Source organism: Schistocerca piceifrons, chromosome 3 (assembly GCF_021461385.2).
Source record: "Schistocerca piceifrons isolate TAMUIC-IGC-003096 chromosome 3, iqSchPice1.1, whole genome shotgun sequence".
Lineage (NCBI taxonomy): Eukaryota > Metazoa > Arthropoda > Insecta > Orthoptera > Acrididae > Schistocerca > Schistocerca piceifrons.
Genome location: NC_060140.1, coordinates 468,287,869 through 468,311,982, shown reverse-complemented (window position 1 = coordinate 468,311,982; position 24,114 = coordinate 468,287,869).

The following is a 24,114-nucleotide window of genomic DNA, read 5'->3' as shown; positions in this document are numbered from 1 at the left end:
ATCTAAATGGTGCTATGTATACTGATTTCCTACGTAATGTTCTACCGATTTTAGCACAAGATGTTTCACTGCATGACAGAATGGAGATGTACTTCCAACATGGTGGATGTCCGGCACATAGCTCGCGTGCGGTTGAAGCGCTATTGAATAGCATATTTCGTGACAGGTGGATTGGTCGTCGAAGCTCCATACCATGGTCTGACGTCCCCGGATTTCTTTCTGCGGGGAAACCTGAAGGATATTTGCTATCGTGATCCACCGACAACGCCTGACATCATGCGTCAGCATATTCTCAATGCATGTGCGAACATTACGGAAGGCGAACTACTCGCTGTTGAGAGGAATGTCGTTACACGTATTACCAAATGTATTGAGGTTGACGGACATCATTTTGAGCATTTATTGCATTAATGTGGTATTTACAGTTAATCACGTTGTAACAGCATGCATTCTCAGAAATGATAAGTTCACAAAGGTACGAGTACATGCACCACATTGGAACAACCGAAATAAAATGTTCAAACGTACCCACATTCTGTATTTTAATTTAAAAAACCTACCTGTTACCGTTTGTCTAAAATTGTTTGTGACTATTACAGCGCCATCTATCACAAAGCGAAAGAAGTGGTCCAACTAAAACATTCATATTTCTTTACGTACTACACGAATATGTAATAAAAATGGGGGTTCCTATTTTAAAAAATCGCAGTTGATATCCGCTTGAGATATGGCAGCGCCATCTAGCTGGCCAACCATAGCGCCATCTGGTTTCCCCCTTCAAACTAGACAAGTTTAGTTCTTTTTAGTTTTTTCATTTGACGCTGTATAAGAGGCTATGAAAAAGTTCCCGTTCAAAGGCCGTACAGTCTAGAATTCGTGTGCCAGTCGCCGTGAGCATTCAACCAATCATCCCACCGACGCTCCAGGTCGAGGATACCCGTTTGGCGAAAGACCGAGTCCTGCTGCGTCAACCTGTCCGTAACTGAATGCTAAATATCTCGTCCGACAAGAATCGTCCACTCTTCGCGGACCGAAGGCAAGAGAATCGCTTGGGAAGAGATCGGGAGTATAGGTCGGGTGCTGGAGTGTCTCTCATTCGACTTGGCGCAACTTCTGCGTTACGACGATTTTGATATGGGAACGTGCATTACCATGAAGCAGCAGCATCCCATTCCACAAAGTTGGTTTTCCACAGGCTTGCTACGCCATACACATCCTTCGTTCTCAGGTGGATGTCTACGGTGTTCGTCCTTCGGCTGCCAACTTCGGGCGTTCACGTTTCCGCATTTACCGCACGTACGTCGGGAAGACACGAATGCCACACTACTCCCTTGGCTACATGTCGGTGCAGTTATATCGCATCTGAGTCGCACTGTGCTTATACGCGCTACAGCAACGCCTTCAAATGTAAATTTTTTGATCGCTCCTTACATACAAATGATTTAGGAAACGGTCTGAGCTGCCCTGTTATATTTTTTGCAGATCTTCTACCATCTAGTAAAGGCGTCAGAAGATAAAAACGGACTGCAAAATGATTTATACAAGGTACACTATGGGATCAAAAGTATCCGGACACCTGGCTGAGAATAACTTACAAGTTCGTGTCACCCTCCATCGGTAATGCTGGAATTCAATATGATGTCGGCCCACCCTTAGCCTTGATGACAGCTTTCATTCTCGCAGGCATACGTTCAATCAGGTGCTGGAAGGTTTCTTGGGAAATGGCAGCCCATTCTTCACGGAGTGCTGCACCGAGGAGAGGTATCGAAGTCTGTTGGTGAGGTCTGGCACGAAGTCGGCGTTCCGAAACATCCCAAAATGGTGTTTAGGGTTCAGGTCAGAACGACGTGCAGGCCAGTCCATTACAGGGATGTTATTGCCGCGTAACCACTCTGCCACAGGCCGTGCATTATGAACAGGAGCTCGATAGTGTTGAAAGACGCAGTCGCCATCCCAGAATTGCTCTTCAACAATAGGAAGGAAGAAAGTACTTAAAACATCAAAGTAGGCCTGTGCTGTGATAGTGCCACGCAGAACAACAAGAGGTGCAAGGGTCCTCCACGAAAAACGCGACCACACAGTAACAACACCGCCTCCGAATTTTACTGTCGGCACTACACTCGCTGGCAGATGACGTACACCGGGCATTCGCCATATCCACACCCTGCCATCGGACCGCCACATTGTGTAGTGTGATTCGTCACTCCATACAACGTTTCTCCACTTTTCAATTCCCGCGTCCGGCCATCCTGATTTAGGTTTTCCGTGATTTCCCTAAATCGCTCCAGGCAAATGCCGGGATGGTTCCTTTCAAAGGGCAAGGCCGACTTCCTTCCCTAATCCGATGAGACCGATGACCTCACTGTCTGGTCTCCTTCCCCAAATAACCCAACCCAAGCCCCACTTTTCAATCGTCCAATGTTTACGCACCTTACACCAAGCGAGGCGTCGTTTGGCATTTACTGGCGTGATGTGTGGCTTATGAGCAGCCGCTCGACCATGAAATCCAAGTTTTCTCACCTCCCACCTAACTGTCATAGTACTTGCAGTGGATCCTGATGCAATTTGGAATTCGTGTGTGATGGTCTGGATAGATATCTCCCTATTACACATTACGACCCTCTTCAACTGTCGGCGGTCTCTGTCAGTCAACAGACGAGCTCGGCCTGTACGATTTTGTGTTGTACGTGTCTCTTCACGTTTCCACTTCACTACCACATCGGAAACAATGGACCTAGGGGTGTTTAGGAGTGTCGAAATCTCGTGTACAGACGTGTGACACAAATGATACCCAATCACCAGACCACGTTCGAAGTGCGTGAGTTCCGCGGAGCGCCGCGTTCTGCTATCTCACGATGCCTAATGACCACCGAGGTAGCTGATATGGAGTACCTGGCAGTAAGTGGCAGCACAACGCACCTAATATGAAAAACGTATGTTTTTGGGGGTGTCCGGATACTTTTGATCACATAGTGTATGTTTATGTTACGAAAAATGGCAGTTGATTCAAAGCGACAAAAATGTGAGATCTTCCACACCAGTACTAAATAAAATACCGTACTTTTTCGGTTACATGGTAAACCACGCAGATATAAAAACTTTCGTTCCAGTTACACGCCTAGCAATTAAATATACCAACAACTTACACTGGAGCCATAACCCATGAAATGTTGTGATGACGGGGAACTAAAAACTGCGTTTCATTGGCAAAACACTTAGGAGCTACTAAAGAGTCTGCCTGAACTACTCTTGTCCATGCTCTTGTGCAGTACTGCTGTGCGGTGTGACATCCTTATCCGACTGAACTGCCGGAGAACATCGAAAAAGTTCAGAGAAGGATTGCTCGTTTTGTACAGGCTGTTCCACAATGTTTTGACGACTTTAAATTTTAATACCTCACGCTAAAAACAAGATACAGCGACGGTGGCGCCATCTATTAGAAGTGCAGAGTGTCAAGTTTCATCCCCTATCCAGGTCACTAATCATGCTGCATAGGTCGAAGCAACATTGTGTGTTCGCGACTAAGTGCTATTTTCGCTACGGCGAATCTGTTGTGCGACTGAAACATGTCTTTCATAAGCATTTCAAGATTCAGCCACGATATCCAATTCCTGCTGGTGGAGCAATATTGAAGAAGGTAACAAATGCCCGAGCAACTGACAGTGCATCGTATCGAAAGTCAACCGGTCTCGGAAAACCGTCCAGGCGCGCTTGCGTCCAATGGCCGTCCGACTCGCCTGATTTAAACGTGACAGGCTTTTAAATAGGCAAGACTATATTCCTGCCGGCCGAGAAACTTTCAATTGTTAAAAGATCGAATTCACGATAAAATCTCCAGAATCCCTCCAGCAGTTATGAGAGATATGTTCAAAAACTGGGTGAACCGTAATCCACTAAATTACAGGCCCACATCGTTAACGTCGATATGCAGCAGGATTTTAGAACATATATTGTGTTCGAACATTATGAATTACCTCGAAGAAAACGGCCTATTGACACACAGTCAACATGGCTTCAGAAAACATCGTTCCTGTGAAACACAACTAGCTCTTTACTCACATGAAGCGTTGAATGCTATTGACAAGGGATTTCAGATCGATTCCGTATTTCTGGATTTCCGGAAGGCTTTTGACACTACCACACAAGCGGCTCGTAACGAAACTCGTTAAACTTCGGTTACACGTTAAATCAGTGTAATCTAAAAGCCGTAAACTCAACTAAATACCTAGGTATTACAATTACGAAAAATTGAAATTGGAAGGAGCACATAGAAAATGTTGAGGGGAAGGCTAACCAAAGACTGCGTTTTTTTGGCAGGACACTTAGAAAATGTAACAGAGATAGTAAGGAGACCTCTTACACTACGCTTGTCCGTTCTCTTTTTGAATACTGCTGCACGGTGTGGGATCCTTACCAGATAGGACTGACGGAGTACATCGAAAAAGTTCAAATAAGGGCGGCACATTTTGTATTATCGTGAAATATGGGAGAGAGTGTCACAGAAATGGTACGAGACTTGGGCTGGAAATCATTAAAAGAATGGCGTTTTTCGTTGCGAAGGAACCTTCTCACGAAATTCCAATCACCAAATTTCTCCTCCGAATGCGAAAATATTTTCTTGACACTGATCTACATAGGGAGGAACGATCACCACGATAAAATAAGGGAAATCAGAGCTCGTACTGAAAGATATAGCTGTTCATTCTTTCCACGCCCTATACGGAATTGGAATAATAGAGAATTGTGAAGGTGGTTCGCCGGCCGGGGTGGTCAAGCGGTTCTAGGCGCTACAGTCTGGAACCGAGCGACCGCTACGGTCGCAGGTTCGAATCCTGCCTCGGGCATGGATGTGTGTGATGTCCTTAGGTTAGTTAGTTTTAAGTAGTTCTAAGTTCTAGGGGACTGATGACCTCATAAGTTACGTCCCATAGTGCTGAGAGCCATTTGAACCATTTGAAGGAGGTTCCTTGAACCATCTGCCAGGCACTTGAATGTGATTTGCAGATGTAGATGTAGATGAGTATTGCGTAGCCACGACTGGTCGTCATTTGTCCGATGTAGTATTTCATAAGTAAACTTGAAAGAATATTGTATCTGGGGAAAAAATGTTCAACTTTGATTCGCCATCAGTTTGTGCTTTATATAGGTTTGAAATCGTCAAAAGATTGTGAAACAGCCTATATCAATGGTTACTAAATAAAGGAGAGAGTGTGACAGATGCGATAGGCGATTGGGAGTGGATGTGATTATAAACAAAGATATTTTCTGCGCGGCTAAGTCTTTTCATGAGAGTTCTGTCACCAAATTTCTCCTTCGAATGTGATAATATTTTGTTGATTCATGGCAACATAAAAAATAACCATCGTAATACAATAATAGAAATCAAAGTTCGCACTGAAAAATTTGTTTTCCACGTGCTGTTCGAGAGTGCAACGGTGGAGAATCCTCTGTTAAGGTTCAAAATGGTTCAAATGGCTCTGAGCACTATGGGACTTAACATCTATGGCCATGAGTCCCCTAGAACGTAGAACTACTTAAACCTAACTAGCCTAAGGACATCACACAACACCCAGTCACCACAAGGCAGAGAAAATCCCTGACCCCGCCGGGAATCGAACCCGGGAACCCGGGCGCGGGAACCGAGAACGCTACCGCACGACCACGAGCTGCGGACCCTCTGTTAAGTACTGACGTGTGAAGTGCAGTGTAGCCATGCTGATGCAGTTGTAGACTATTGTTGAGGATAAGAAATCGTAGTACGATGATGTGACTACCAAGGAGGAACATTCGACTGAAGTTATTGTAGAAGGAGGGGATTTTCAAATCGTTAACTGAGGGTCCAAGATTTAACAGCGTCGCTACATTTCAGGTTTGCATCGTTTCCTTCCCTTGCGAAATTCCCAATACGTGGCTGGCAGGTACTGTGAGTCACGTGGGGAGCCCCCGTGAGGCCGTCGTAGACGCTCTGCTCAGGCGCTCCAGCCGCACTGCACGCGGTCCTTCGTCGCAGCGCGCGGATACTATCGCATGCCTTTCATATGTCGCTTAGTGGCACAGTATTGTCAGCCCGACTCTGTTTCAACACATTAAAATTATTTTTGGCATAATACGAATGAAAAGAAGGAATTAAATTTCATACACAATACTTGGTTTCGGCTGCGATTTATAGAGGCAGCGGGCAATTCGCTTACACTGTGATTCACGAAGGGAAAATTTCAGTTCCTTCTCAGATCGTCAGATGGTAGCTAAGCGAGTGATTCAACGGACATGAGACATTGTACAATAACTTTTTAATGACTTTTTGGCCTATGATCCATTTAATCATGACTGCGTGTGAGTGGAGAGTCCATTATTATTGGTGTATATTCCGGTGTCAGTGACTGATTCCTGACGTGGTCAGTGCGGGGCTATTGCACAGTGTATGATTGCTGAAGAAAACTTCACAAGCCAAGCATTTTCTTTGATAACCGGTTACGACAGAGCTATGCTGCCCTCATAGGATCTTTTAAAGCATAAGATCCGATGATGACAGCATAGCTCTGCCGAATCCGTTTATCCAAACCGTTTATCAAGCTAGAAGCGATATTGGCTTGTGATGTTTTCTTCGGTTATCATATTAAGCTTAGATACACTGACTCATTTCTGGAACTGGACAGACACATTGATACTCATTTCTGTCTGCTGCTTTTATTACTGTTATGGAGATTCACAGAAACGCACATTTAAGACCTATTTTGCAAATAGAAGGGGAACTAGAAAGTCACTCGTATATCTCCGTATCTCGTCAAATTCCTGTTCAACTACGTTCGTACAGGAAGACATTCCAATCTATTTCGCATATTTATAGTTGGATCATATGTGAATCTATGAAACAGATTGTATGCAAAATACGTTCATTAATGTTTTATAAAATTTTGCTAGCAAACGTCTTGGTCGCAATCCACTCCGACTATCTTTTCTTCATTCTTCTGCGGCATTTCTCCACGCTCGTGGTCTGAAAGATTGGGTTCAACTGACAGAAGTCCAATTTGCCGTTCCTGAGTGCTCTCTGCAAATATAACATTTCTGCTGCTTTAGCTCGGGTGAACCGTCCCCAAAAAAGTTCCTAACAGAAAAATCCCCGATTACAGCAAAGGATCCAGTGTTTAAAAGTCTTAGTGGGCCATTAAATTTGCATCTGACAGAGAAGTAAACTAAGTAAATTACCACATTTACAGTGAATCAGAAACAACAAGAAGCCATAGAGCAAACAATTACTTGTGTTTCTCTTGAACGTGACGGAACAGGAAAAGAGATGTAACGGTCCGACTGTATCCACCACACATGCGCTTTTCTATTTACCGCTTTACATTAGTGACGCTAGGTTGGTGCAGTAAAGATCCTGAGTGACGGAATTAAGGATGGAAGTGGGAGGTAATACTTTTATTAATTATGTTTCAAAATGTGTTACGTATTCTCGACGACTAAGAGCTACTGAGCTGCCACCCAGCTGCACACGCCAGAGGATGAGGTACCTGCATGCAGAAGGCGTGAGCGGTAACGGCAACATAACTATGCTCGGAACAGCATTGAACATACAGATGCTGTTACCGAGCAAAAGGAAGATTTGAAATAACCATGTAAAGGATCATTCGTTGCACTGTTATTATTCCATACTGACATTAACTATTTTACTAGAATTACAAAATATTCTTACAAACAGCGAGGAATCTTCGTCCATTTTCCACGGTACAAAGTCATTTCAAATGCGAGTTCCTTCGAGATGAAAAACAATAATTGTTCGACAGCGCAACATGTACAAGGAAGCATTACAGGATTCACTTAAAATTATTTTGGGAAACTTGGTTGATTGCGTACTGTCTTTATCTGCGGCAATGTGATTTCTGAAGTCTGTCACCGATGTGGAAGTCAAAGGACGTAGGCTCTGTCCGCGATGAAACCTCAGAGGAAGAGATCACTCGCTGAGATACGGCGAGCGGGCCGGCCTCGTGGAGGAAATGGGAAACTTCCGGCCGCGACCCGTTCGCGGACTTCGCAGTGTTCAGTTTACGTACACCCGCTCCTACGTACGTCATCATCGAACTTGCCAAGTGAAACACTGTTCTCTCCCTCACCCCCGCATGTTTCGCTATTAACCATTGTTTCATTGTTGCATACATTTGATTTGTGGCAGTTCTTTTGTCGAATAGAAATGAGCCAAAACCGAATCGTTTGTAAACAGCACGAAGGATATTTACATTTTGCTTATGACGTTCTGTCTCTGTGATAATACAGCGTTTCTCGCGTGTCCAGTACGAAAATTTTTTGCATTAACTTCCTCAGACAAATGAATCGTTACCTTCTCTCTCATAACAATTCGTCGTGGCAGATTATTCTATTTGAATATCCGATACAGTTGTCAATGCATGTATATTTTCATAGTCGCTGTATATCAAAAGCATGGCGCTCACTGCAGTGATTTCCTTAGATTCATTATACACGATCCAGTCACATTAATGTAACCACCTGCCAAAAGCCTGAGTGACCCCCTTTTGCAGCTCAAGACGTTCAGGAAGAGAGTCATGAGATTCTGGAAAGCAGTGACAGAGATGTGGAGCTTTGAAAACTCTAGTTCCGTGGCCAACCGTGATAGATACACTACTGGTCATTAAAATTGCTACACCAAGAAGAAATGCAAATGATAAACGGGTATTCATTGGACAAATATATTATACTAGAACTGACATGTGATTACATTTTCACGCAATTTGAGTGCACAGATCGTGAGAAATCAGTACCCAGAACAACCACCTCTGGCCGTAATAACGGCCTTGATACGCCTGGGCATTGGGTCAATCGGAGCTTGTGTGGCGTGCACAGGTACAGCTGCCCATTCAGCTTCAACACGATACCACAGTTCATCGAGAGTAGTGGCTGAAGAATTGTGACGAGCCAGTTGCTCGGCCATCATTGACCAGACGTTTTCAATTGGTGTGAGATCTGGAGAATGTGCTGGCCAGGGCAGCAGTCGAACATTTTCTGCATCCAGAAAGACCCATACAGGACCTGCAACATGCGGTCGTGCATTATCCTGCTGAAATGTAGGGTTTCGCAGGGATCGAATGAAGGGTAAAGCCACGGGTCGTAACACATCTGAAATGTAACGTCCACTGTTCAAAGTGCCGTCAATACGAACAAAAGGTGACCGAGACGTGTAACCAATCGCAGCCCATACCATCACGCCCCGTGATACGCCAGTATGGCGATGACGAATACACGCTTCCAATGTGCGTTGACCGCGATGTCGCCAAACATGGATGCCACCGTCATGATGCTGTAAACAGAACCTGGATACTTCCGAAAAAATGACGTTTAGCGATTCGTGCACCAAGGTTCGTCGTTGAGTACACCATCGCAGGCGCTCCTGTCTGCGATGCAGCGTCAAAAGTAACCGCAGCCACGGTCTCCGAGCTGATAGTCCATGCTGCTGCAAACGTCTTCGAACTGTTCGTGCAGATGGTTGTTGTCTTGCAAACGTCCCCATCTGTTGACTCAGGGATCGAGACGTGGCTGCACGATCCGTTACAGCCATGCGGATAAGGTGCCTGTCATTCCGACTGTTAGTGATACGAGGCCGTTGGGATCCAGCACGGCGTTTCGCATTACCCTCCGGAACCAACCGATTCCACATTCTGCTAACAGTAATTGGATCTCGACCAATGCGAGCAGCAATGTCGCGATACGACAAACCCCAATCGCGATAGGCTACAATCCGACCTTTATCAAAGTCGGAAACGTGATGGTACGCATTTCTCCTCCTTACACGAGGCATCACAACAACGTTTCACCAGGCAACGCCGGTCAACTGCTGTTTGTATGTGAGAAATCGGTTGGAAACTTCCCTCACGCCAGCACGTTGTAGGTGTAACCACCGGCGCCAACCTTGTGTGAATTCTCTGAAAAGCTAATCATTTGCATATCACAGCATCTTCTTCCTGTCGGTTAAATTTCTCGTGTGTAGCACGTCATCTTCGTGGTGTAGCAATTTTAATGGCCAGTAGTGTATTTATCGGCCGACACTGGGAAAGCGACTTTCAATTAAAATGTCTCTCATGCACAGGAATGTGCTTAATGCATGTACCAGTCCAGGTTGAAACGGTTGATGACATTTGGAAGTTTGTATATGGCCGCGAAATGTGCTCGGATAGCTTAACGGTAAGGTGAACGCTCGCGATAAGCGTGAAATTCGGGTTTGAGTCCCAGTCTGGCACAAAATTTCACTGTTGTCATTCCATTACACATATGATGGTTGTCCATATTCGCAACTGCGAGTACATTTCATGAAAGTATAATGTGTTTGTGCCATTTTAAGCAATACAGACTTAGCCAATTTTTCTTGGCAGGGCGAAATATCGCAGGACGCTTGTTGAAACCTTAATTAACACCACAAATCACGGATGAGCAGTAAAAGTGATTCGCTTTCCAGCACATTAGCAGCTAAGTATGTAGGAACATTTACACAGAAGCGGAGCACGTCAGATGGATGGAATGGTCGCGAATCGACGGCAGGCAGCGTCTTCCGCTCATTGTCTCCTCTTTCGTCGGACTTTCGGTGTGTGATTTCCTCCTATGGGTTTTAATCGATAAGAATATCCATCTAAGCTAACTGGGCAGAATACGAGGGTCACTCCAAAAGAAATGCACACTATTTTTTTAAAACCCATCTTTTATTCTACATGTCTGAAAGTTTTACAGTGTGTAGATACATCCTTTAGGAACAATATTTTCATTTCTCCACATAATTTCCATCCCTCTCAACTGCCTTACGCCATCTTGGAACCAGAGCCTGTATACCCGCACGGTGAAATTCTGGACCAACCTGTTGGAGCCACTGTTTGGCAGCGTGCACAAGGGAGTCATCATCTTCAAACCTTGTTCCACGAAGAGAGTATTTCAGTTTCCCAAAGAGATGATAGTCACATGGAACCAGATCAGGACTGTAAGGCGGGTGTTTCAGTGTTGTCCATCCGACTTTTGTGATCGTGCAACAGCAAAACATCCTGCTTTGGCCGATGTGGTCGAACACGACTCGGTCGAGCTTGAAGTTTCTTCAGTGTCGTCACATATGCATCAGAATTTATTGTGGTTCCACTTCGCATGATGTCCACAAGCAAGAGTCCTTCGGAATCGAAAAACACAGTAGCCATAACTTTTCCAGCAGAAGGTGTGGTTTTGATTTTTTTTTTTGTTTTTTTTTGTTTCCTTGGGTGAATTTGCATGATGCCACTCCACTGATTGCCTCTTCGTCTCTGGTGAAAAATGGTGGAGCCATGTTTCATCACCTGTCACAATTCTTCCAAGAAATTCATCTCCACCATCCTCGTACTGTTCCAAAAGTTCGCTGCATACCGTTTTTCTTGTTTCTTTGTGAGCCACTGTCAACATCCTGGGAACCAACCTGGCACAAACCTTTTTTAACGCCAACACTTTCAGTATTCTGCAAACACTTCCTTCCCCTATCCCAACGTAGCGTGACAATTCGATCATTGTGATCCGTCTGTCAGCAGTCACCAATTCGTTAATCTCTGCACATTGTCTGGAGTGTGTGCAGTACGAGGCCTGCCACTGCGAGGACAGTCCACAATATTGCTGTGCCTTCTTTCATCATGTAAACTGCTTGCCCACGGACTAACTGTACTGAAATCGACAGCAGCATCTCCATACACCTTTTTCAACCTCTTGTGGATGTTTCCCATTGTCTCGTTTTCACAGCACAGGAATTCAATGACAGCACGTTGCTCCTGACGAACGTCAAGCGTAGCAGCCATCTTGAAGACATGCTGTGACGGCGCCACTCACGGGAACAGGTTGAACTAAGTTTGAAAACAAGCGGGAAGGATGTATCTACACACTGTAAAATTTTCACACACGCAGAATGAAAACTGCATTTTTACAAAAACAGTGTGCATTTCTTTTGGAGTGACCCTTGTATTAGTCAGCCCCTTAAAAGACCACGCCGTCACTTTCCACCCAGTTTCCATCGCTTTAGATGATGCTGAACTGGTTCCTGGCGATCATGTGACCTTCCACCACTGACATAAGTCATGACATGGCAGTCGACTGTATGGAATCACCAAAGAAAGATTATTGATAGATAGGACCTTGAGTACTCCGTGTCTACGGAGATTGGTGTGCCGCTGCCAGCCATGTTAACACGACGTAAGAAAAGTGGTTGTAAAAAGATCCCAACAGACGGGGACCGGAGGCTTGTGTCGGACGTAGTCACCGGCAGCTGGCGTGAAGTCTCACAGGAGTTGCTACTGTTAGTGAAGACAGCAGGTCCAACCCAACCAGTTCCCGAGGACACTTGCGTGGGGACTGCGGGCAATGAACATTTACTGTCGGGCTATACCCCCGAAAGGTCATCGCTCATGGAGACATAAGGAGCTGTCCATCATGATGGACCAACAACTGATAAACTGTACAGTAACTGATTGCCCCTCTTTTCAAATGATTCAAGGCGACGAGCACACCGACGGCGTATGGAGTGTATTGTTCTGACTGATGGTGCTTCTGTTGTGTTTTGGATTTTTTTTTTCGTACCTTTACTTGAGACCACTCATTAAGGTCACCGTGAGCATAATATGTGTTTTCAACATTCTCGGCAGTGAAGTATCGCCGTTTCTTATGGTTGTGCCATGGATACTATCAACTTTTGAGGTAAAAAATCCATCTGCAAAAGACTGAATAGTTTTGTTCCTGGTTTCACGGACTCTCAAGCACCCCGTCACACCTTGATCGGCCCACTACGTCACCCAGTGGTAACCCCTTAGAAAATCTGTGGGACTATTTTGAACAGCTAATTTAGTAGGTTTGGCCATCATGTAGACGCATAATAAAAGAATAACTGCTGCTTAAAATTAGGCCCTCTTTCACTGATGGATAAATGGTCAAGCTAAACAAATTAAATTTCAGAAGTAATGACATTCATTTTTAGTTTAAGAGGTGTACAATAGTACAAGTGCGCTTGTAGTTGCCGTAGTCTCTCAGGAATTATGTAATTTTTTTTTTATTTTTTTGGCGGCTCTAAGCGGAAGTTAGCGAATGCTGCTAGCAGTGGGGCCAATGGAAGGGCGCGCTCCTGGCGCATGACACGTTGAGAATTTGGATCGGCCGTTTAGCGTATCTGGATTTCCGAGGCTGTTAAGACAACCGTTCTAGAGAAGTGGACCATCCGAGTCCCGATTTAACAAAAGATTTCACCCTTCACCACTGATTTATTTCAATGCCCGTAGGGGTCTCAAGTCCTGTTCCTCGTAATATTGCTTCTACATTTTCCCACTTTGGTATGGAACTGAGGTCTGATGTAGGGCCAACATTGCTGTTGCAGGGACGCCGTAAGAAGCAAAGTAGTACGAAGATTGTAAGACAACTTTGGTATTATGAATGGAAGTTAAAAATTGTAGGAATAAAAATTAAGATGAACTTTCTATGCCAGAATAGTGTAAAACCAAACACGTGTACAAAATAAGGAACGTAAGGGTTAAGCAGTATAGCTCAGGAAAAATTGTTATTGCGAGTCCTTGCCGTTAGAAGGAACCAATTTAGGAATCAACCTCGAATGCAAGCTGTTTTGTTACTCTGATAATGGAGAGGTCAGTAGACAGTACTAGGTAAGGAGTGAGACAGACACTGGGAGTGGAAGCGGATACTGACATTCATTGTGTTATAATTCACAGACTGGAATGAGAGGCATGATTTTGGAGTTAATCTCATTCTATAGCTTTCCAAAAATTGAGGCGTCATCGTCGCTGGCATTCAAAGCACACATTTTTCCTCTTACGTCATGGCTTCTCGAATAAAACGGTCACCGGCCGTCGAGTTCCGCGACCGCTCACACTCATTCAAAACGCCCGCAAAACGGAGAAATTACGGAAGTGTTACATCTATGCTAGGCCAATCCAGGTGGCTTCTTTAACAGCCTAATTACCATGGACGATTGTTGGGCGTATCTCTAAAACAAAGGAGCAAAGCAAGCGGTGGAAATGTGTGGATTCACCACAGTTGAAAATATCAAAGACCGAACCATCACTGGCTCGTATCGAACGAACTGTCACAGGAGAATACTTCTGAACTGAGGGGGGGGGTTTGAATTTGCGCACACAATGGCCTGATAGGCTAACGTCAATGCTAATTAACTTGGAAATGGCGCAACGTGTCGAATCTTTTCATAACAACTATTTCTCAGCACAACCTTCTCTGTGACACCCTTACAAGCTTTTCAGACTCTTCCTAACTACCTTGTTTACACAGGCGCTAGCCGACGATATAGGGGGCACCTTAGAATCTATCCAGTCGTATATTTGTGAAGTTACTTCATGCGATCGTCCCCTGATTATTAGTCAACAAAGCGGTAGTGTCTACAGAATTACGAAGGATAAACGTATCTATTCAGTTGCTTTTACTACTTCCAAGAAGTCGCGTGTGAATAATGCTTGAGTGCTTCACTCGCTTGGTTTTCTTTGAAGCCCTGCTGTTTCTGTGAGAGATGCTTTTTTCCTGTAGGAAATACGCGCTGATCGAGTTTGAAACATGCTGTCGGATGCTATAACGGACTGACATCAGCAAGTAGTAATAAAGAATAAGACAAATGGGAGACTTGTCATTGGCTCCTTTGCAGATGAACTATAATTTCATAAAGTCCATCCAAGAATTCGAAGTTTTCTGTTTGTCCTTCGTTGGACCGTACCATCTACATATCTTCAGCACACCTATTGTATGCATTTCAGCATTTGTTTCGTTCTGTGTGGCCTCGTTGATGAATTTTTCATATGTGAAGTTAAACTTGAAGTGCTGCAGCTTCAAGGAACCGAGAAAAGTGGCGTAGAAACGAGAAACTGGATGGACTTCATTGGAAGAATGGATTTTATTTGAAGTTTTTAAACGTTATTGAAATAATACGAAAACGATGTGTAAAACGAAGAAGCTAAGATGCACTATCAAATAACACACTCTGAGTGCATTACGACCAAAATTGTGTTACCACACGCAACTAAACATTGTCACTTTCTCTTTGTATCCACGCGCGCGGGTTTGCGTGTGTGTGTTTTACGAAACGCTAGTAGTTAATAAATGATAAATAGATACAAAATGTCTTTAAAATTTGATATAATACTGTTATTTATTGTTCTATATGTTCTAGTTCTTTTGTTCTCCAACTCAAGGTGTTGGCCAGTTACTGTACAATCATGTATTCATATCTGAAAATTCAGTAGCTCGCTAAAGACTTACTCTGAAGTTAAGGATTGGGGGATAATTTTCAAAGTTTCGTGCTGCAAGTAGCAATAGGCGACATGAATTGTATTCATAATGTAAGATTCACACAGAATTAGACGAGCGTTTCATTGCAGCGTAGCACACCTTGTAAGGAAACGACAAAGTTACACTTACATATAATATTTTGGTGATTGTAGTCAAATTTGATCAGAGTTTTTGTTGACAATGTAATTGCCTGAGGGAAGATATCATGGTTATGTCTCGATAAATTAATTTAGAATGAAATGTATAAATGTTTTCATTTGGTAACTGAATTACAGCTTGCTTTAAATGTGATTACAGGCAAGCTGATACATTGCACGAGAATAACAATTTTTATGAAATATGGGTAAATTCGTAGCTATAGTGTATTCAAACAAAAGGTTAGTCAACATTTGAGTATAGCTTTAGCAGCATGCATCCAACACTATGACCAAGCTGTGCATCATCTGGTCTCTTATGTAAAAAGTGACTTCAAAATACTCATGAGGACACTGTGATTTAGTTTTCCTGCGAGATTTCTAAATCATCTTAGGTGTATGACGGAATGATACCCACAAAAAGAGACAAAGCTGATTACTTCCGCAACCTTTGTTCATCTAATTACAGCTCCACCTTCAACAATCATGGCATCGGCGTCGTGTTACGCTCTGACATTTCTTTTAAATTCATCTTATTGAGTAAATATTTCGAAATAATGTTAAAAAGTGACAAGTGGGGTATCAAGTATTGACACCACCTCACTGGCGGTCTACAAGTTAGACGTCGACAATTTTCAAGTTAGCTCTGGCAGACCAAATAGTGCGTGTGTGCTGGGCCAGGCCCCTAGCAGCTCCAGACTACAAGCGCCGTCTGCCACCGTGATTTAGGGCAGCCTGTGGGAGACACATGGCAAACATGCATTTGGAGCCTCATCGCTACAGCTCCATCGTTCGTACGTAGTATAGCGAGTCTCATCGTTGTTGATGTTCTGACACCTGGACTTTACTTCTTGCCGCAATATTTTGAAAAAGATTTCGTATACTTGGAAAAATACTAGTTAAGTAAATCTTCTGTTTATTACGTTAACTTGTTCGCTAATCGTATCTGCTCCCGTCTAGCATTCCTACGAAATCAATTGCTGCATGGCTCTGTAGCCCACCTCTCCTTACTGTTGTGTTTGAAGTCGTACACAACAGCAAATAATGGGAATAAACCCGGTTGGAGAGACGTCGGTTTGAAGTCATCGATTTATTGGAAAAATTCTGGATATTTAAAGCATATCTACAGGGCTCAACGAAGACTTCTGTGCGACCTACCTTTAAAAATTAGTAATACGTTTAGGTTTGTCACCCACATAGAATAAAAGAGAACTGTATGAGGTTTAACCAGTCGGTTCAGATACTAGGAGAATGTTACTGAGATTCAAACGGAACTCTTGTACAAAAGACCGTTTTTCTCGTGAGGTGCTGCCGACAACGTATAACCCCAGAATATGAGACAGACTGTTGAGTGTCCTGTTGCGATGCAGTATTTTCCGTAAACGCGGTCGGAACAAAATGAAACAAAACGGATGCACATTTACATTCAATCGTCCCATTCACGATCCAGTAATTAAATGGTGCTACGTACAGTACGCATCTCCTTCTAATGTTGTGTAATTTGCAGCTTATAAACAGTATGTCAAGACACACAAGATTCGCTGATGCCATTGCTATCTTCAGTGAAAACGAAGAAGAATTATTTATCGATCTGGGAAAAGCAGATGGTGCAAGGTATTCGGAATTCTGGGAACTTGAGGGTTAGCTATAGGGAAAGACGGGTAATATACAATATGTCCTAGAACCAAGAAGGAACAATAAGAGTGGAAGACCAAGAACGAAGTGCGTGGATTAAAAAGAGAGTAAGACAGCATGTAGTCTTTCCCCCCTACTCTTCAATCTATGCATCGAACAAGCAATAACGAAAATAAAAGGAAAGTTCAAGAGTGGAATAAAAACTCGAGGTGAAAGAATATCCACGATAAGATTCGCTGATGTCATTGCTATCCTCAGTGAAAATGAAGAAGAATTACAGAATCTGCTGAATGGAACGGACAGTCTAACGAGTACAGAACATTGACTCAGAGTAGACCGAAGAAAGAAAAAATTTTGAGAAGGACCAGAAATGAGAACAGCCAGAAACTTAACATTACAATTGATAATCACGAAATAGATGAGGTTAACGAATACTCTTACCTAGGCAGCAAAATAACCCCTGACGGAAGGAGCAAATACGAGATGAAAAGCAGACTAACACTGGAAAACAGGGCATTCCTGGCCAAGAGAAATCTAATAGTATCAAACATGGGCCTTAATCTAAGGAGGAGATTACTGAGAATGTACGTCTGGAGTAGAGCATTGTATGGACGTGAGACATGGACTGTGAGAAAACCGAAACAGAAGAGATTAGAATCATTTTCGATGTGGTCCTACAGAAGAAAGTTGAAAAATAGTTAGACTGATAAGGTAATGAACGAGGAGGTTCTTTGCAACATCAGGAAGGAAAGGAATATGTGGAAAACACTGACAAGAAGAAGGGACAGGATGACAGGACAACTGTTAAGACATGAGGAAATAACTTCCATGGTACTAGACGGAACTGTAGAGGGTAAAGACTGTAGAGGAGGACAGAGATTGGAATACATCCAGCAAATAACTAAGGACGAAGGTTGCAAGTGCTACGCTGAGATGAAAAGATTAGCATAGGAAAGGAATTCGAGGCGGGCCCCATCAAACCAGTCATAAGATTGATGAAAGAAAAAAATGTTTCTTCCATAACTATTCATTCAAAGCGTACAGGATAAAAACAAGTTCATCATAACTGCCACGAAAATGTGACATTCATTTACGAAGAGGTTAGAAAAGGTATAATATATTGGACCAGTTGTGAAATCTGCAAGTGGTGTACACTTACGCAATCATTGGCGTTATTGTATGCACCACTTCCACTAATATTTGACCGCTGTAAGAGGAAGAGGAGCGGACAGAGGTTCAGGCACGTTCGTGCCCTTGTGGTGGGTAACTGCCCCTATAGGCGGAACAATCAGCAATGATCAACGGCATGAGGATGCATAAGGCAATGGAAAATACTGCATTAAAGACACTTAATGTATACACGCAGGACATGTGGTCTGTAATTGAAAAAGTGTAATGATGATCTCTCCGTTGGCAAAAGATTTGGGAATAGTCTCCCATCGGAATTTCCTGGAAGGGCCTGTCAAGGGGGAGGTGACCATGGGAAAAAGATTGACTACCTAATGAAAGGATAAAGTTCTACGAGTCGGGGTGTGTAGGGGAAGCTAGAAAATCTGGGTACTGAAATGCTTAGGCTCAATCTAGATATAGTGGGGGACAATGAAGTGAAACGGAAAGAAGACAAGGATTTCTTGTCCTATCACTGTAGGGTAATATCAGTAGTGCCAGACTCGTAGAACGTTATCCTTTCATTAGGTAGTCAATCTTTTTCTCATGGTCACCTTCCCCTTGACAGTCCCTTCCAGGAAATCCCGATGGGAGACTATTCCCAAATCTTTTGCCAACGGAAAGATCATCATCACACTTTTTCAGTTACAGACCACATGTCCTGTGAATACACATTAAGTGTCTTTAATGCAGAAAATGGTATAACGAGAGTAGGATACGTTATGCATAGGAGGGTAGGGCAGAGAGTGTGTTACTGTGGACAGTTCAGTGATAGGGTTGTTCTTATCAGAATCGACAGCGGGTAGTTCAGGTATACATGCCGACGTCGCAAGCTGAAGATGGAGAAATTATATGAGGATACTAAACGAGTAATTCAGTACCTAAAGGGAAATGAAAACCTAGTAGTCTTGAGTGACTAGATGCGGTTGTATGGAAAGGAGTAGAAGAAAGGGTTACGGGAGAATATGGGCTTGGTGAGAGAGGAGAAAGACTATTTCAGTTCTGCGATAAATTTCAGCTAGTAACAGCGGATACATTACACCATGTTCAGACAGAGATCCTGTATCAGGTACTGAATTGTAAGGTGTACCCAGGAGCGGATATAGACTGAGATCACAATTTAGTAGTGATGAAGAGTACGCTGAATTTTAAGAGACTAGTCGAAGATTCAATATGTAAGGAAGTGGGATAGAGTGGGTTACGGATGTACTAAGGATTGAAGCGATAAGCTTGAAGTTCTCTAAGGCTGCAGATACTACAATAAGGAATATTCAGCAAATAATTGAAGATATATGTTGCAAGCGCTACTTTAAAATTGGCACAGGAAAGGAATTCGCGGCAGGCAGGAACAAATTAGACAGAAAACGGAGGCCAGAAAAAAACAAAAACAACGTCGTCTGTCGATTTCATAAAAAGTTGTTTGATGTGCTCCGAGGTGAAGAAATCGGCACTGTGAGGCTATGTCATGAGACTGCCTCGGCAGGTGTATCGGGTACCGAACACTGATGTCGGATAATTCTTCCTGAGAATGCTGACGCAATGAAGCAGTGTGGCGCCACATCGTGGTATCCAAATGCTTTTCTCAAGGAGGCGCCTGAATGCGTCATACGAGTGCCTCTGTTGACGCAAGAAGGAAGAACCTAACACCAATCAACTGATGGACGATACGGACCAGAATCTCTGTAGCTGTCATATTCGTCCCGAGAGAATCGGCAACTGCAGTGATACTTAAAAACAATTCTTATCTATTTTTCAGTCTCCGTTGCATGTTTTTAACCGCGTCACATGTTTCGATCACAATGGATCATCTTCAGCTCAAAGTAGTACTCTGATATGGGCACAGACAAGACGGGTTGCCATATATACAGCTCTCAAACTTCGCAAAGGAAGGGTCCCCGTGGAAGCGAAGGATAGAAAAAACTGTTCCAATTAAGTGGTCACGTTCAAAAAATGGTTCAAATGGCTCTAAACACTATGAGACCTAACATTTGAGGTCATCAGTCCCCTAGACTTAGAACTACATAAACCTAACTAATCTAAGGACATCACACACATCCATGCCCGAGGCAGGATTCGAACCTGCGACCGTAGCAGCCGCGTGGTTATGGACTGAAGCGTCTAGAACCACTCGGCCACAGCGGCTGGCCCCTTCAGGTTCTCCCTGCAATTCTTGTCATATGAGTCTACTTTACTTAGCGACCAAATAGTACCATTCTAAATATATCTGTTGAAGTGTTTTACTCCCGGAAGTTGCATAGCAGCTGCTGCAGCAGACTCACTTAACAAAATACGCACCTTACAATATGCACCTTACTGCAGGAATAAATATACTCGTATATTTTCAAAGTACAGGAGGTACTCATTCATTTGTCTCAAAGAGTTTATATGATTGTTCAAACACCAAGACGAATGAAATCCAGATGATTTCAGCACAGATATCGTTTCGGCTAACAAAGCGTGCTTAGAGTACCATACTGGGAAAAACCGCATGTTGAGAGTGTGAATCACATGCTGTGATGAAGTTTTCCCGTGACGTTACACAAACTGAACTGACAGATCAAGGTATTTTTCCGGTATACTGCTACTTGTTCGGTGGCTTAGATTTTGGAAATATTCGATTTATTTCGAAGAAAATATTTTTTATCCAGCATTCGATAGGTACACTGCTATTATAATTGCTTTTGTTGCTTATGAAGTGGGACTAGGTGACTTTAGATCAACAAATGATCTTAAAAAGATTATCACTCGAAGGAAAATATAAGTTAGTTTCAGATTAAGCGGTTTCACTTAGTTCAGTGTAATTTGCCTGGTTTATAATGTCGCACTTAACAACGATATGTCATTCACACAACTAGACTGAAAACGATGAGGATATAGTCAAAAGCTCGGCTGCGGATTAATCAGTATTGTACGAGTATGCGTGGAAGGAGCGGAGACAGACAAAATGGTACAAGTGAAACAGCTGAAAATGATAGCTATGATTGTGGTGGCTGAGAGATTAATGACAGTGATGATGACGGTAAGTAAAGTGCGTTATGACGACTATATTCCCAATCCAAAATCATTATTACAATTGAAGTAACAAGATGTTAATGGTTACTTTGTTTTCGTTTGCTTTTTGTTTATTTCTTTGTTATAATGAAAACCAACGGATAACTATAGTACATTAAATTTATCTATATCTAAGTTCCGTCTTTCGCTTACCTCAGAAAATGAACAATATTTCAATAGTTCTACAGCTTTCTTGCAGTAATAAGCGGATAAAATTTAATTTCTTAATTGTTAGTGCAACTTAACCCACTACTGGTTCCAACTGACTGTCCTTCTATAATACATTGATGAAAATGACTTGGAGGCAAGCTCGATCAAAACACAAATCAAAAGGTCCAGTTTTTAATCCTCTATCACTCTTTGTATTTTCTTGTCACTCACCGCTTCTTTCACCTCCGAAAATGACTTGTGTATGCGGAAGTCCATGCCAAACAGCAGGCCCTTCCATGACTGCTTGGTTTAGTCAGTTCAAAGGTAACAGGAAGTAAATCACACACTACCTCCTGGGTTTTGTTCATTAGGCGACAGTGCGGAACTAAGAGTATACGCATTCTGTAAGTCATGGAACAAGACATCAACCTGGACGCCGGTGTCTGCTGTCTTCAGGATATCGTGGAAAAAGGGAGCAACCCAGGTTTGACACGATCTTTGTCTGAAGAATCCATGTTGGCTTCCATACAGGAAATCTCCAGAAATGTTATAACACTAGAGGATAAAACGTACTCCAATTTTTGCAAGACACTGACATCAACAACATAGGTCTATAGTGTACTTTTGTTCGACAACGCTTCTTGGAAACCGGAACGACATGAACATTTTTCAATCACTGTTGGCGCATCGCACCTCCAGCGACCTATGGTGCCTGCTGCTAGAAGAGGTATATCTGGAAGGTAGTGTCTATTCAAATTTCGCACCAGTCGTATAAAAGTAGCGATCGTAGGGCCACTATGAAGATGCGAATCGGGATACTTTAAATACACACTGTAACGGCCTTGAGCGTTAGTTGTGTCTCACAGTGAACATGGCGAGTTGATGTTCGTCAAGAATGTCGACAAAGACGCTGTTATCGACACCTCACCGAGTTTGAATGATCTGAATAACCGAACACCACCCATTGGGATTTTTTGTGATCTCTCAAAGGCTTTTCATTGTGTAAATCATGAAATTCTTCTAGACAAGCTCAAGTATTATGGCATGAGTGGGACAGTGCACAAATGGTTTAATTCGTACCTAACTGGAAGAATGCAGAAAGTTGAAATAAGCAGTTCTCATAGTATGCAAAGATCAGCACATTCCTCAAACTGGGGAACTATCAAGAATGGGGTTCCACAAGGGTCGGTCTTGGGTCCTTTGTTGTTCTTAATATATATTAATGACTTGCCATTCTATATTCATGAAGAGGCAAAGTTAGTTCTCTTTGCTGGTGATACAAGTATAGTTATCACACCTGACAAAAAAGAATTAACTGAAGAAATTGTCGATAATGTCTTTCAGAAAATTACTAAGTGGTTCCTTGTAAACAGACTCTCACTGAATTTTGATAAGACACAGTACATACAGTTCCGTACAGTAAAGGGTATGACGCCATTAATAAACATAGACCTTAATCAGAAGCATATAGCTAAGGTAGAATATTCAAAATTTTTAGGTGTGTCCATTGATGAGAGATTAAATTGGAAGAAACACATTGATGATCTGCTGAAACGTTTGAGTTCATCTACTTATGCAATAAGGGTCATCGCAAATTTTGGTGATAAACATCTTAGCAAATTAGTTTACTAAACCTATTTTCACTCATTGCTTGCATATAGCATCATATTTTGGGGTAATTCATCACTGAGGAATAAAGTATTTATTGCAGAAAAGCGTGTAATCAGAATAATAGCTGGAGTCCACCCAAATTCATCCTGCAGACATTTATTTAACGATATAGGGATATTCGCAGTAGCTTCTCAGTATAAATACTCTCTTATGAAATTTGTTATTAGCAACCAAACCCAATTCAAAAGTAATAGCAGTGTGCATAACTACAATACTAGGAGAAAGGATGATCTTCACTATTCACGATTAAATCTAACTTTGGCACAGAATTATACTGCCACTTAAGTCTTTGGTCACTTACCAAATAGTATCAAAAGTCTGACAGATAACCAGCAAGTATTTAAGCAGAAATTAAAATAATTTCTGAATGACAACTCCTTCTACTCCATAGAGGAATTTTTAGATATAAATTAAGAAAAAAATAAAAAACCAAACCAAAATATTATAAAAAATTAAAAAAAAACAAAAAATGTTGTTATATTAACTTAATTCTGTTGTTAAATTAACTTAATTATGTCATGTATTGGAAAATTTGAATCGTTCCACATCATTACGAAATATCGTATTCATGATCCATGGATCTAGTATTAATACAATCTGAACGAGGTCTTGTAATAGGGCTACTAGGAGTTGGATGTTCCTTCTTCGATACTGCAGAAAGATTGGCAGGAATGTAGGCACTGTACATGACTGCTGGCATCAGTGGTGACAAGAATGTACGGTCGCAAGAAGACCGGGCTCTGGACGGCCTCGTGGCACTACCGAGAGGAATGACCATAGTCTTCGGCGTATGGCTGTGGGCGCATCGTACTGCATTTGCAGCAGAAATATGAGCAGCAGTTGGCAGAACAGCGACACAGCGAACTGTTACAAATCGGTCACTCCAAGGATAGCTCCGAGCTAGAGAACCTGCAGCTTGCATTCCACTGACCCCAAACCATCTCCATTTGCTAATTCAGTGGTATCAAGCAAAAGCTCATTGGAAGGCAGGGCGGAAACCTGTTAC